At 39.8% G+C, this 13,999-nt stretch overlaps 1 protein-coding gene and 1 pseudogene across 8 annotated transcripts in view; one reads left to right on the forward strand and one right to left on the reverse strand.

The window, feature by feature from the left end:
• MICAL3 (microtubule associated monooxygenase, calponin and LIM domain containing 3) overlaps positions 1 to 13,999 on the reverse strand; it is a 188,963-nt gene that overhangs the window by 164,340 nt on the left and 10,624 nt on the right. The window lies entirely within an intron of this gene.
• Positions 850 to 968, forward strand: LOC120607614 (uncharacterized; annotated as a pseudogene).

Consider the following 13,999-nt stretch of genomic DNA (forward strand, 5'->3'; position numbering starts at 1 on the left):
TCTCCAGTCTGTGCCACTGTGCCAGGAAGGGGGGCTGGGAGGCACAGCCTAGTTACTTTCCGTATGTTAATCCTGGCAGTCTGAGCAGCAGCTGAAGACAAACCCAGGGCAGAGAAGTGGACCAAAGGAAAGTCTGATTAATAATTATACTCTGAGTTTACAGAGTGCCTTTTTCTTCCCTGACGAGCTTAAAGTGGTTTGGAGACATTACTTCAGGTTCTTTATTTAAACATTTTCACAGGCAAGTCATAGACAGTATCCAGTACATGAGAAAGTTGAGATATTAAGTCCACTTTGAAAGATTAGGAAAAACACACATGCCTATACCAATTTCCCCTGGGGAAGTCAGCAAAGAGACAAAACTAAAAGCTCCACTTTTCCTAGCGGTTCCTGGTAGCATAGACTGCTTCTCAAAAATGATTCTAAAAGTTTAAGGAAAAGTGAGTATCCCAAAGGTCGCAAAATAAGTGTCTAGAATTCCAAAAAATAAAATAATAGTCCTGCCTCATCCTCTTCACAGTACAGCACAAATCAGGAGCCAAAATTGCCTTAAATCATTTCTAAAACAAGCCAAAAAATAAAAAACTAAATAAAGAGGGGGAGGGGGAGGAAGGTGGGAGGAAGAAAGAAGGAAAGGAAAAAAACACATATATTTTGCCTAGATCAAAGAAGTTCCAATTTTTATCTCAAGGGAGGGACAATGGTAGTTCCATAAGGCCTGTCTACTGCAAACAACCAAAGCAGAATAATCTATAGGATAAATCAGTCATTTTATGTTTCTTTCTAGTCTCTTAAAAAAAAAAAAAGTGCATATTTTTCTACAAGAGCGCGCAAGAATTTAGCATTTTCGTCTACGACCATGCCACCCTGAACAAGCCCAATCCCGTCTGATCTCGGAAGCTAAGCAGGGTCGGGCCTGGTTAGTACTTGGATGGGAGACCACCTAGGAAGACCAGGTGCTGTAAGCATAAAAAATAAAAAATAAGGGATTGTAAGCTGACCAGGTCCTTGCAATCTGTGAGGTGAACCAAGGGTTGCCTCGCCTCCCCTCCCCCCTCCCCCGCCAAAAATTAGCATTCTCTGTGAGTCTTCTAAATATCGGGCATCATGTTGGATCTGAGCATAGAATGTGAACAAAACAATATGTCTCCTATGTCCCTGAAATGGAAATACAGTGGGGAACAACCATCAGTATAAAAATGTCAATACACAAATAGATAAATAAGTCCCTACTTACATATTGTGAAAAGATCTGTAGGGGAAAAGAATAGCAGAATATAAGAGAAAATAACAGAAGGGGCATCCTTGACTGAGGTGGTCAGGATTGGCCTCGGTAATGAAGTGGTATCTTGCCTGAGACTGGAAGAAGTCTAAGTCTAGGGGCAGAAGGAATCACATGTTCATAGGCCATCAAGTGACAATAGACTTGGGCCTTCTAAGAATCAAGGCCAGTGGGTTTAGAGTTCAATGGCAGAAGAAGAAGAGGATGGCAGAGCAGGCAAGGCCATGCCATGCAATGCCAGGCTACGCCAGGCTAGGCATCTTATGGAATCTGGATGTAAGGACCTTGTTTTTCCTATGTTCTTCATAGTTCCCAGCCTGATGACCTCCTCATAGTTGATGCTAAGAAAATATATGCTTAATTCAGCAAATCCAATAAAACTAGTGACCACTTAAGAAGCAATGCAAATATTTCAAATCTTGGCCCTCAAGAATCTTATAATTTGATTTGTAGAAAAAAGAAAGCAGACCACCCCTCTACTCCAAATGACAAATGTTCTGAGACAACAAGAAAACTATCCTGAGACAATATCTGATTAAATGCCAAATGAAATGTTCACTGGAAGAGGGAATAATTTCAGGCTGTGGTGGTGAAACATTTCCCAGAAAGGATAGGTCTCCAAGTAGAAATGAAGTCTGGGAAGAATTTAACTAAGCCACCCAGTAAGGATGCTCCATGCACACAGAGCAGTATAAACAGAAGTGCAGATGCAGAAACAGGCAAGGTCCCTTTGGGAGAAATAAGCACACAGGACAGCTGGGCCCACCTTGAAACATACAGTGGTCCATCCCAGAGGCAGCTCCAGGCTGGCTCACCCCAGGCTAAGGTCCTTGCCTGGACACAGGAGGAAGATTCCCACATGCTAGGGCCCTGGCTGTTCTCCTGCCTGGCATTCTGGGGGAGCAGGAGAAGAAAAGTGAGAGAGACTAGAGAAGAAAAGTGAGAGAGACTATCTGCCCCCAAGAAAAGGACAGGCAGAGAGCTATGGATCTCATTCACTGGGATTAAAAAAAAAAAAAAAAAAAAAAATTAAATGCCAAGAAGGAGGGCAAGAAGAGGGAAAAATCCAAGTTGTTGTAGTATTATGCAACTGAAATTCCATGCATATGCCAGGAAATTCAAAGGTCACAGTTCCCACAGCAACTGTAACCTGACCCGTCAGCATATGTAGTCTTTGGCGCTGCCAGACCCAAAGCAATCTACCATGTTCAGCACTCACGCCACCAGCACATACCTGCTGCTCTGTAGCACCTGGCAGTCTGTACCTACACTCTGCTCAGAGCTCACCTGGGCTGCCCATATCAGGCTGCATGGGGCCTTCAGCCATTCACTGCAGTCCCACAGTCTTTTCAGCAGAGCTTCACCCTGACTCCAGGCCTACTGAACTATGGGTCTTTAATCTTAACTCATCTATGGGTTGAATTGCCTTAGGAGGGGGAAGGGAAATGTGTGTTTGTGCGGGCAGGGGTTGCTACCTCCCTCTTCTCTGATATCTTGTGACATCCCAACACTTGCCAAGCCTCATCGTAAGGGAAACAGGGCCGGGGGAGCAGATGGAGCAGTGGCAAGGGAATGCTGGGCCTCAAAGGACACCATCAAAAAGTGAAAAGACAACCCACAGAACAGGAGATTTCTGCAAATCATATTATCTGATGAGAGACGTGTTTCTAGAGAATATGTAGCTGAGCACATTTTCCTTCCTAAAGGAGGCTAGGACAAAGTCAGGGCCATCCAGGCCCTGGCCCAACCTGAGGGCCATCCTATATTGTGATAGTGAGGAGGGGGCATGAGCCCCTCCACCCTCATCCCCCAGCATGAGGTGGCAGGTAAAGGCTGTGGGTATCTATCTGCCTGTGGGTGGAAGAGAGACCAATGGGCCTGGCTTAGAAACAGTTGATCACTGGTCTTTTTAAAAGACAAGTCCCCTGAGGTCCTTCTCCTGACAGTTCAATCATCACAACAGAAAAGACTCACCCAAAAAAAGGTTTATGTCCTGGAAATCCTAGCTCCATTCAGCTATTCTGTGAATAGCTGAAACAATAGGCTCAGGTCAAAGAATGACTTTCCTGTTACTTTGGCTCCCAAGGCGAACACAGACAAGGAAAGCAGAAGAGATGTGTGACTAAGACTAGCTCTACTGAGCAGCTGCCTCACCCTGAGCATGGCCTCAACAGTGCTCATAAGAGTACTCTGCATGGTTGCTATGAGAATTAAATGAAGCAATATATATAAGAGCCTACAAGGCCTAACACACGGGAGGTACTCAATAAATGGGAATTATTAGTATTGTTGTTATTTCTTTTCATCCTTTATGTTTTACTAAATATACTGTCACCCAATTTGATCACCTACTTCATTTATGAGAGCTTGGTGGAAATTAATGTTTTGATTATTTCATAGCAACAATAAAAATAACAATAGTAGCTAACATTTCACGTGTGCTTACTGTGTGATGAGCACTGTTTTGTATGCTGTTCTTATGAAGTTCATTTAACCTCATAATAATCCCATGAGATAGGTATTATTATCTACATTTTATAAATTGCACAGAAATTTAGTAATGTACTCAAGGTCACATAGTTTTAAGTGGCAGAAGATGTAACCGAACCCAGGCAGTCTGACTTTAGGGCCTCCATACTTAAACACGTCACATCCATCTTCAAAGTATGAAGACCTGTACCCACCATGAGTAATGCAGGCAAAGAAGCCAAAGTGTCACAGGTTTCAAAAACATTCCAAGAGTGACCAACTTATTTGGAAGAACTGTCAGTCTCAAGTCAACTTGTATTCATAAAACCATATGGAATGATTCTGAGTTCTGCAGAAGAGAAAGACCTGAACAATCGAAAATGCCACTTGATCGCAGGCAACTCCATCCAAAATGGGGATATGGGACCATGCTTCATTTCAAAATTACACTTGCTAAAAAGTCCTCCAAGCAATTCGATGCCTCAGGAATAATAACACTTACTGAACAAGCCTAGGAATTTCACTGTCCTATACTTTACTTGATTCTCTTCCTATTTAATAAATTCCCACAACCTTCTTGCATTTGTTAAGAAATTCTCATCTTCTCCACACTTTAGGTTCCTCTCACATTTTTTTTCCTATGCTCCATCACCTACCCCTAGCCCCCAGCTACGTGATTTATATCCACTTGTTCAGATTACATGCAAAGAAAAAACACCAACATGTTCATTGACCCCAACTTAGAAATGGTAATACCTGATTAAACAAATTAAAAGGGATACAAAAGAAATGAGGCTCTGAAATAACACACTTGCAAGTATTTGCAAGTATGTCCCCCAAAAGTGAAGCCAGCATTCCCACCTAACAGTGGGAATGTTATCTAAGGCAAGAAACAGCCTCTGCTGCACACCTCCTGAGCTTGCTCTCTCATCTGTTGGAAATGGTACTATTACAGACGTGTAAGGTGGTTCAATACAGAACATTATCATGTAAGTAAAATTTCTTACTTCTTCTTAGTCTTGTCTGAACAACAGCAGAAGAGGATTGACTGCTAAAATATTTTGCAGGGATCAGCATTGGAGATAGTTTAAATTTTTCATTCTGATAACTTATCTACATAACCCGAAGCACTTCTTGTTATTAAGTTCCATGCCTTATACTAGAGTAAATAGAGCTGAAAATCTCATTAGATAACACAAGGGAGTTGAAATTACAATGGGAAATGATACTGTTCCATTTTCCTGGCTTGTGCTTAAATATTATCTCAACACGTTTATGTCCAACTATTCTCAGAAATCTGGCCCCCAATCAATGTATTCAGTAGTCATCAGCTTATAGTTGTTTTCACCAGAGACATGGTGAGTAAATGCTATAAAGAGTCTATACGCCTTAATCTCTACTTTCACAGGATTTTAAGTTTCTAAAAGCTAAAACAAAGTCACTAACATAAGAGGTTCTGCGTATTACAAGTTATGAGACTGGTTATAGACTATTCAGCTCTAGAGACTTGTTAAATATAACAGAAACTCCTGAAAGGTTAGAAATATGCCATATAAATCTGAGTTTACTAAAGAACTGAGGGCAAATATGGCTCAACAAAATCAAAAGCTTTTATGCTTCAAAGCATAAAGCACATCATCGAGACAGTGAAAAGACTTATCACAGAATGTGATAAAAGATTTGCAAATCATATATCTGATAAGGAACTTATATCCAAAATATGCAAAGAACTCTTATAACTCAATAATAAAAATCAAAATGTCTAATTGAGCAAGGTATTTGATTAGGTATTCTTCCAAATAATTTTTTTTTTAGATTCAAAAGGAAAGTTTATTAGAAAAGGGATAACATTCTACAGAGTGTGGTCTCCTCTCAGAGGCAGAGAGTGAGAGGGACAGTGCAAGAGATAGAGAGAGAGACAGAGTAAAGGGACTCAGAGGGACAGAGACAATAGAGATGACAGTGATAGAGACAGAGAAAAGGTACCGAGAGAGACCCTCCAAAGAATGTTTACAAATAGCCAGTAAGCACATGAAAAGATGCTCAACGTTATTAACCCCTAGGGAAATACAAATCAAAACCACAATGAGATACCACATCACATCCATTAGGATGGCTATAATAAGTGTTGCTGAGTAAGTGGAGAAATTGGAACCCTCACACATTGCTGGTGGGGCTGTAAAATGGTGCAGCTGCTATGGAAAACAGTTTGGCAGCTCCTCAATATGTCAAACATGAAGTTACTATATGACCCCTCAATTTCACTCCTAGGTATGTATATACACAAGTGAAATGAAAATATATATACATACAAAAACTTGTACATGAATGTTTATAGCAACATTATTCAAAATAGCCCAAGGGGAATATCCATCAACTATTAAATGAAAATGTAATATATCCATAAAATGGAATATTATTTGTCCATAAGTAAGAAGTTCTGGTGCATGCTACAAAACGAACTTTAAAATATTGTGCTAAGTGAAAGAAACTAGTCACAAAATATCACACATTGTATGTATGATCCCATTTATATGAAATGTCTAGAATAACAAATCTAGAGAGACAGAAAGTAGATTCGTGGTTGCCTAAGGCTGGGGGGAGAGAGACTGGAAAGAAGTAAAGACTTAGTGCTATGGGTGCAGCATTCCTTTTTTGGATGACAAAAATGTTCTAAAATTGATTATGGTGATGATTGTATAATTCTGTGAATACTCTAAAAACCAGTGAATCTTACACATTAAATGAATGAACTGTGTGTCATGTGAATTATACAATAAAGCTGTTAAAAAAAAAAACTAAGAGCAGTAACCTTGTGTTATGTGTCATTGTATTCTCATAAGTAACACAGGGCCTGGCACACAGGAGGTATTCGATAAATGACAATAAAATAAGAAGAATAAAAATGATGAGTCTTTTTACCAAATATTTCATTAGAAGAATGCCCCCGCTGCATTCAGTGACCTCTATGAGATAGCCCTAGCTTAGAGACAGGAACCCTTTTCAGTACCTTCTCCCAACCCAGCACACCTCCTAAATGTTAGGCTGATATCTTTCGTCTAAAGTGTCTTCTAAACCTGGATTCTGGGATGCTTTTCTGGTGGACATAAAAAACCAACAAATATTTCTGAAAGCACATGAATTCCTGGTCAGGTGACATGAAGGCCAGGAGGGAAGCATAGGATGTGGTCTCTTTAGCAGTCTAGTTAGAGGCAGAATTAGTATTCATGAAATAATCAGAGACTTCAGGACAGTAGATGATGGAGATGAGTCAGGAATTAAAGACAGTAAGGGCCTTTGGTCAAAAGTGGGATACTCTTCTGGGGTGCCCCAAGTAAATTATTGCAAACTACTATCCTGCCTGTCCATATGGCTTTCTTCAACCCACAATCAGAATTAATTACTTCCTCTACAGCATTTTGTTCAAAGCAGTGTTATATTACAGCTCACTGTACATGTTTCTGGCTCTCCTACCATGAAATACAGTCCTAGTAGGCAAGGACATAGTTAACAACTTGTATCTCCTTGAAAATCATTAGCATAAAGTCCTGTACACAGTAAACAGATAATTTATATTTGTCCAATTTAAGTATTTACTACATAAAAAATATTAACACCACTTTTCTGAAGCCACATCTAGCTGGCCAAATGGAAAGCTGTCTTTAGGTGTCTGTGGCAAATGAATGGCCAACTTGCCTAAAAACCGGAATGCTTAGATTGTTAACATGACCTTCACATGACCTACAGAAAGCACCTACAAAATCTGATCCATGTCCAGATTTCTTTCCAGAACTCCCACCTCCTTGCCTCTAATGACCATGCTCTAGTAGCAGGAACTGCTTGTTTGATCCTCAAGCCTGCCCCACCCATACACAGAGGCTGCTCCCTCTGCCCCAGGCCCTGCTCCCCACTCACTAGCAGTCTGTGCTGAATTTTAGTACCTGAGGCCTTCCCAGACTTTCACTTCAGCCCAGATTGAGTACTTTGTCACACACTTTCATTGGACCCTCACAGGTCTTTCCTCTGTATCTCTGTGATTATTTATCAATCTTCCCCACTAAACTGAGAACCCTATGAAGAAGCAGTGTTTATTTAACTCTCTATGGTGGTTTGTTGGCAAATGTTCTCCAAAAATATGTTCATGTTTTTATATGTACATACATTTACTATAAATTTTACTGATATAAAAAATACACAGCATATGCTAGAAATAAAATATATAATACAGTAACAAAATCTACAATAATAGTAATATATAACATAACGTATGTAGCAATAAAATATATGATACTCTTTACTGTAAATTCCATAGAGCCAACTAATTCTCACAGAATGCTGTCGCAGATTTTTGTCTCACTCATCTCTGTGGCCAACCTATGGATTAAATTAATAAATAAATGAATGCTGGTTGATATTTTCATTTACTTTCAGGAGTAAAACAAAACTGGAACAAAGAAGATGTATATCAAACATGATCTGAGCAACTTCTTTGCTTTATTGGACCCTCATTTTCAAATATGAGAAGAATATTTCCTCAGTATTTTAGGTGCTATTCATAATGTAATGGCTACAAGACATAAAACATTTTAAGTTTACACTGCAAATGTTAACATTTTCTCCATCACTTTCCTAGACAATGAATGAAACAATAAACGAAGCAATGATTTGTGGTGTTTGTTGGTTTCTGTGGTATAAATACTCCCACCCTACCCAGTTTCAAGCTACCAACTTGACATCTCTGAACACAGACACAGAGCTGGGTAGGGATGTGCCATCGTTCACTGTTACATAGTATTTCTACCATGTGGATACAAGAGACATAAGAGCACAGTCAATACTAAAATAATGAGGAAATGATATGATTTGAGTATTTATTACCCTTGTTTTTAATGTAATTTATTTAATTATAAATTGTTGAATTTTTAATAATGGCTGTTTTTAAAAACTAACTTGTAAAATTCCAGAAAATTTAACCACAAGGTATGAGCAGACTCTGGCAGGCCATGGTTCACTACTATATTCCCAGTGTTTAGTAGTTAAAAGGTGCTCAAAGCATATTTGTGGGAACAAAGTATAATCCTGTAGTGACTTCACTCCCAAGAGTCTACTACTCCAGAGGCAATCAAGACTTTCCTGTAACAATATTTTCCTATACCTGGGAATTTTGAAAACTAGAGAGAATAGCACAATCTTCCATATAATACATTATCTTAAAAGGGGGCAGGGTCTTTTAATACTCAGTATAAGCTCAAATGTAAGACATCTTCTTTGATAAATTCTCCCTGAGGTATTTCTTCCATAAAAACACTTAGGCACTGGTAAGTTAATTTTAAATCCTTCAACAGTCTGATTAGGTTTAGCACCCTGGGTGGCATTATTCACAGAACATCCCTTAAAGCTGTGAGTTCTGGCTCCCGCTCTGGGAAAAAAAAAGCCCAATCAGTACCTTCTGACCACGAAGGGCACCAGCCTGGTACGAAGAATGCCTGGGGGCTCACTCACTGCTCCTTAGGTCTCTTCTGGCTCAGTCTGAGTCCTCTTTCTTAATGCTATTTCTATTGCTATTGCTGTTGCTACTCTCTCTTTAAGCTTCTTCCTCTGGTCTTCACTTCTCCTTGGTTCCCTACAGATTCTCCCTCCCAAGGCTGGTTTTGGTCTTTGGTTTCTCATCATCTTCCCCATTTAATACCATCTGTCTTCGTCACTAATGACCCCTAGATCTACATCTCTACTCACTATCTGCATGACAAAGCATAAAGTACTTTCCCCAGTTATCTGCAACTGCATTGACCTTTAGATCACACTGCATCTCTGTGCCTTTGAAAACACAAGCATGTCCCAGCTGCTCCCTTAAGAATGAAGGAGACCTTTATCCTCACAGACTGTAATATGAATAAAGGAGGGGAGTGATGTTTCATTTTCCCGAGCATAAAATAAAGCTGAACTTGCCTTTTCAGATTATGCATGCTGCTCTCCTCCCCAGAAAGCAGTGGTTTCTAACAGCATGTGAGACCTCCCTCCCCCTCATCCTAGCCTTCACCCCATTCCAAGCAGTATATACCCAAGACTCCACTAAATATCTCCTGGGGTTCTATTCCTTTTCCCATTTCTAGTCATTAATTTGTCATCATCCTCCAGTGGAAATTATTCCAAATTGCCTGCCCACAGGCCCTGCCAGCCTCCAGCCCGTCTTCCCCAAGTATTTTTCATATTGTACCACTGCCTTATTTAAGAACCTAAGGCTCCCTATCGAAATCTAAGAGAATAGATTTCCTGTTCTTAGGAATAAACACTTAAGTATTTAGGGGTCAATGGGTACAATGTCTCTACTTCATACAGAGAAAAGAAAAAAAATATGAAAAAGCAAATGGGGCAAAATAGAAACAACTGGTGGTTCTGGGTAAAGGGTAAACAAGAGTTCCTTGTACTATTCTTGCACTTTTCTGAAATTATATCAAAATAAAGTTACAAAAAAAATCTAAACCCCTCGTCTTAGCATCAAAGTTTGACAATAAATAGCTTCATTTCATTAACCACTCCAGTCACCCTGGCTGGTAATGGTCACACCTCTATCTAACATCTTGTTTTTGTCCCTCTCTCTACACCTCGACTCAGGATTTCCCCTGCTCCTCCCCACCAACCCGCTTCCTTCACTGACTCACTTCTCCCAGCATTGCCAAGGAAGAAAGAGAACTAACATTTACCATCTGCTACCACCAAGGCCAACATCATGCTTTACACTTACTGTATATTATTTCATCTAATTCTGCTAACAACTCTAATGTGGAAGGTGTTAGCCTGAGACTTGGGGATATTTAAGACGCTAGCCAGAACAGGCAAGTAAGAGATAAATCAAAATAAAGAAGTCAACAATGGAAAAGCCAGAATAAAAGAATCAGAAATTAGCACTGAATCCTATGGGATTTTGCTATAAAAGTGAATGTAAATGTTAAAACCCTGACAAAATAAAAATAATTGTAATTTGGCAGTATTAGGAGGGGAGTTGGAAACAAGCTATGAATGTATACTAGAAAGACAAAGTATCTTGTTTAAAAGTGAAACAGTTAATCATGCTAAGCAAAATAAGCCAGACAGAAAAAGTTGAAAATCACATGACATCACTTATATGTGGGATATAAACCTAAAAGCAACAAAAAAACAGGACAGAGACTCATGGACTTGGACTATAGGCTAGTAGTTACCAGAGGGTAGAGGGGATAGGGGAGGTAGATGGGGTAAAAGGGGTCAAATATGTAGTGATAGAAAGAAATCTAACTATGGGAGGTGAACACACAGTATAAATATATATATGCCTTACTGTTAAAATGTACAGCTGAAATTTACCGGATTTCGTTAACCAGCGCCACCATAATTAATTAATTAATTAATTAAAAGTCATTTAAAAACACTCAAATCTATTAAATTTTCTTTTGTTTTTAATAACTAAAAAAAAAGACACTGGTCCAGATCACACAGCCACTAAGTACAGAGCTGGAATGGGAACCCAGGTCAGCCTCTGCTGTCCACAGCTAACCCACACCTTATTGCTTCCCTTTCCAGACCAATTCACCCACGGCCGATTCACTGGCTCAACACATACTTACTGCCTGCTTTGTGTCAAGCCCTGTTCTAAATGCTAGAGACATATTAGAGAACAAACAGATAAAGCTCTCCAACTTCACAAAGCTTCCATTTTAGTGGTAGGAAAGACAATAAAAGCTGTAGTTATCAAACACATAGACAGTGCTGATTCCATGTCAGGTGTTATCTCAAGCATTTTATAAATATTAATCCATTTAATCTTCATAAAAATCTTGAGTTAGGTATCATTCTTACAAATGAAGAAACCGAGGCTAAAGGGGTTAAGTAATTAAGGTTCCATAAGTAGTACACTGGTGAAGCCAAGACATAAACCCAGGCAGTCTGGCTCCAGAGCCAAGGCTACTATGCCTCTTAATAAACATAAGGAAAGCATGCTGGAGATTACTTAGCACTCTGAAAGAAAGGAAAATATAAAGCAGGATAAAAAGAATTTGGAGTACCATGGAGAAGGGGACACGTTGAAATTTTACACTGGGTGGCATGAGCAGCTTTCATGGAGAAAGTAACATCAAAAAAAAAAAATGCAGGGATTAAGGAAGTTAATTATGTTATATCTAAGGGAAGTGTTTCAGGAAGAGGGAACAGTTTGTGCAAAGGACCTGAAGCAGGGGCATGCCTGGAGGGACTAAAGAACAGTAAGGCACCAGAGAAGTTCAAGCAGAGGGAGTGAGGAGAATAGTAAGCACCGCATTTCTGACCAGCAGAATGCTCATGCATGATTTGTACCCAATTCTCTGTATCTCCCCGGTGTTCACTAGCTATTGATCTTGACTCCCAAAGTGAACTGTGAACTCTGAGAATAGAGCCTGTGACTTCTACTCTCTTTGTACGTCCCTGGTACTTTTAAGCTGATGTTTATGGAATCTATCTGCCTTTGCCTTGTGGATTCCATGAACCACAAGGTCCAAGAAAACGAGCAGATCCTGTCTAGGAAGCTTCTAACACCTCTGCCCACCAGTCCTCCTACACTAGTGGTGAACAGTGAACTCTATCTGTGTTAAGGGCATTCCTATGAAAACATAGGTTCTTGTATTTGTTGCCAACCACATCTGCAAATTTTATACTCAAATTTTGTCTCCAGTATGTCCCTTTAAACTGGTTGACAGCCAACATCTCTCTACTTTACAAATGGCAAAACTGTGACACAGAACCATTAAGTGATTCCCTGAGCTCACTGCACAGCAGCAGCTAAATCAAAGTTGTCTCATCTAGACTAGGAGATCAGGGAATGCAGAAGCCCTGGCATCTTTATTCTCCTTTGTGGTCCACCTACCCACTCCCATGCCTGAACAGGGCCTTACAGACCTAAGACACTGAGAATTTTTGACTTTTAGACTTCAGGTGTCCTAGATCAGCAGTCCCCAACCTTTCTGAGACCAGGGACCATGCTCCTATGAGAATCTAATGCCTGATGATCTGAAGTAAAGCTGAGGCAGTGATGCTAGCGCTGGGGAGCGGCTGCAAATACAGATGAAGCTTTGCTTGCTTGCCTGCTGTGTGGCCCAGGGTTGGGGGCCCGTAGATCACAAGAATAGGCTCGTGGGTGGTCAGGAGCAATCCAAACAGTACATGGTCCCAATCACATCTCCACAGGCTTAAGGAAAAGACCAAGAGCATTTAGTTACATCACGGAGAACTTAGCTGAATGCGGTGAGTCACCTGTTTATATGGAGAGCATTTCCTTTAAACCTTTTCATCATGTCCAGAATTTCCAGACCCTTTTCCTCATAGTTCTCACGGAACTAAAGAAGCTCTCGCTACTCATAAAGAATTACAGAATGTGCATTGGACTCTGCCCTTTTCAGTCTTTTAAAGTAGCAAAAAGAAAATCTTTTTGTTCTAAGTCAGAAATGGTTGGATACCTTTTCCTTCCATCTTATTTCCAAAATAAATTAATTTAATTTAATTTTCCAGATCAAGCCTGGAAAAAATCCATTCTAGAAGAATCATTTCCATAGGCTGAGATGTGGTGAAGAGTAAAGCTAAAAGAAAGAATGTTGTGTATAACTAAAACTGAGATCTTGGGTGCTATGGCTGCTATTCTGTTTAGGAGATTAACTTTCTCATGAAGGCAGCAGGGAATGGCAGAAGCTATGTGAAGTAAAATACAGTCCCTGCCTTCTGGGATGCTCATGATAATAAATGATACTTTAGCCCTGGGACTGCTTCTCCTTCTGGACAATTGCTGGTCCTGTCACACCCCACTGAGCAGCCCCAGCATGGAGAATCACTGATGCTGGGAATGTGGGTTCCTACCTGTATCTATAACTCTGGTTAAAGGGAACGGTAGCATCATTATTTACATATGGCGGGTAATCTAAGAGTATTAGCTATCGAGGGGTGCTATGTTCAAAACAACAATTAGATAACAGCATTGTATCAATGTTAAGTTTCCTTGATTTTGATCACTGTACTGTAGTTATAGAAGAAAATATGTTATAGTTATAGAAGAAAAATGTCTCCAACTTTCAAATGGGTCAGAACAAAATGCACATATATATATATATATACACACACACATATACACACATATATATACACATATATATACACACATATACACACACACACATATGGGTAGAGGAAGAATGATAAAGCAAACAGGGCAAAATGTAAACAATTAATAAAATCTAATTAATAAATGCA

This window comes from Pteropus medius, unplaced genomic scaffold (assembly GCF_902729225.1).
Source record: "Pteropus medius unplaced genomic scaffold, Ma_sr-lr_union100, whole genome shotgun sequence".
NCBI lineage: Eukaryota > Metazoa > Chordata > Mammalia > Chiroptera > Pteropodidae > Pteropus > Pteropus medius.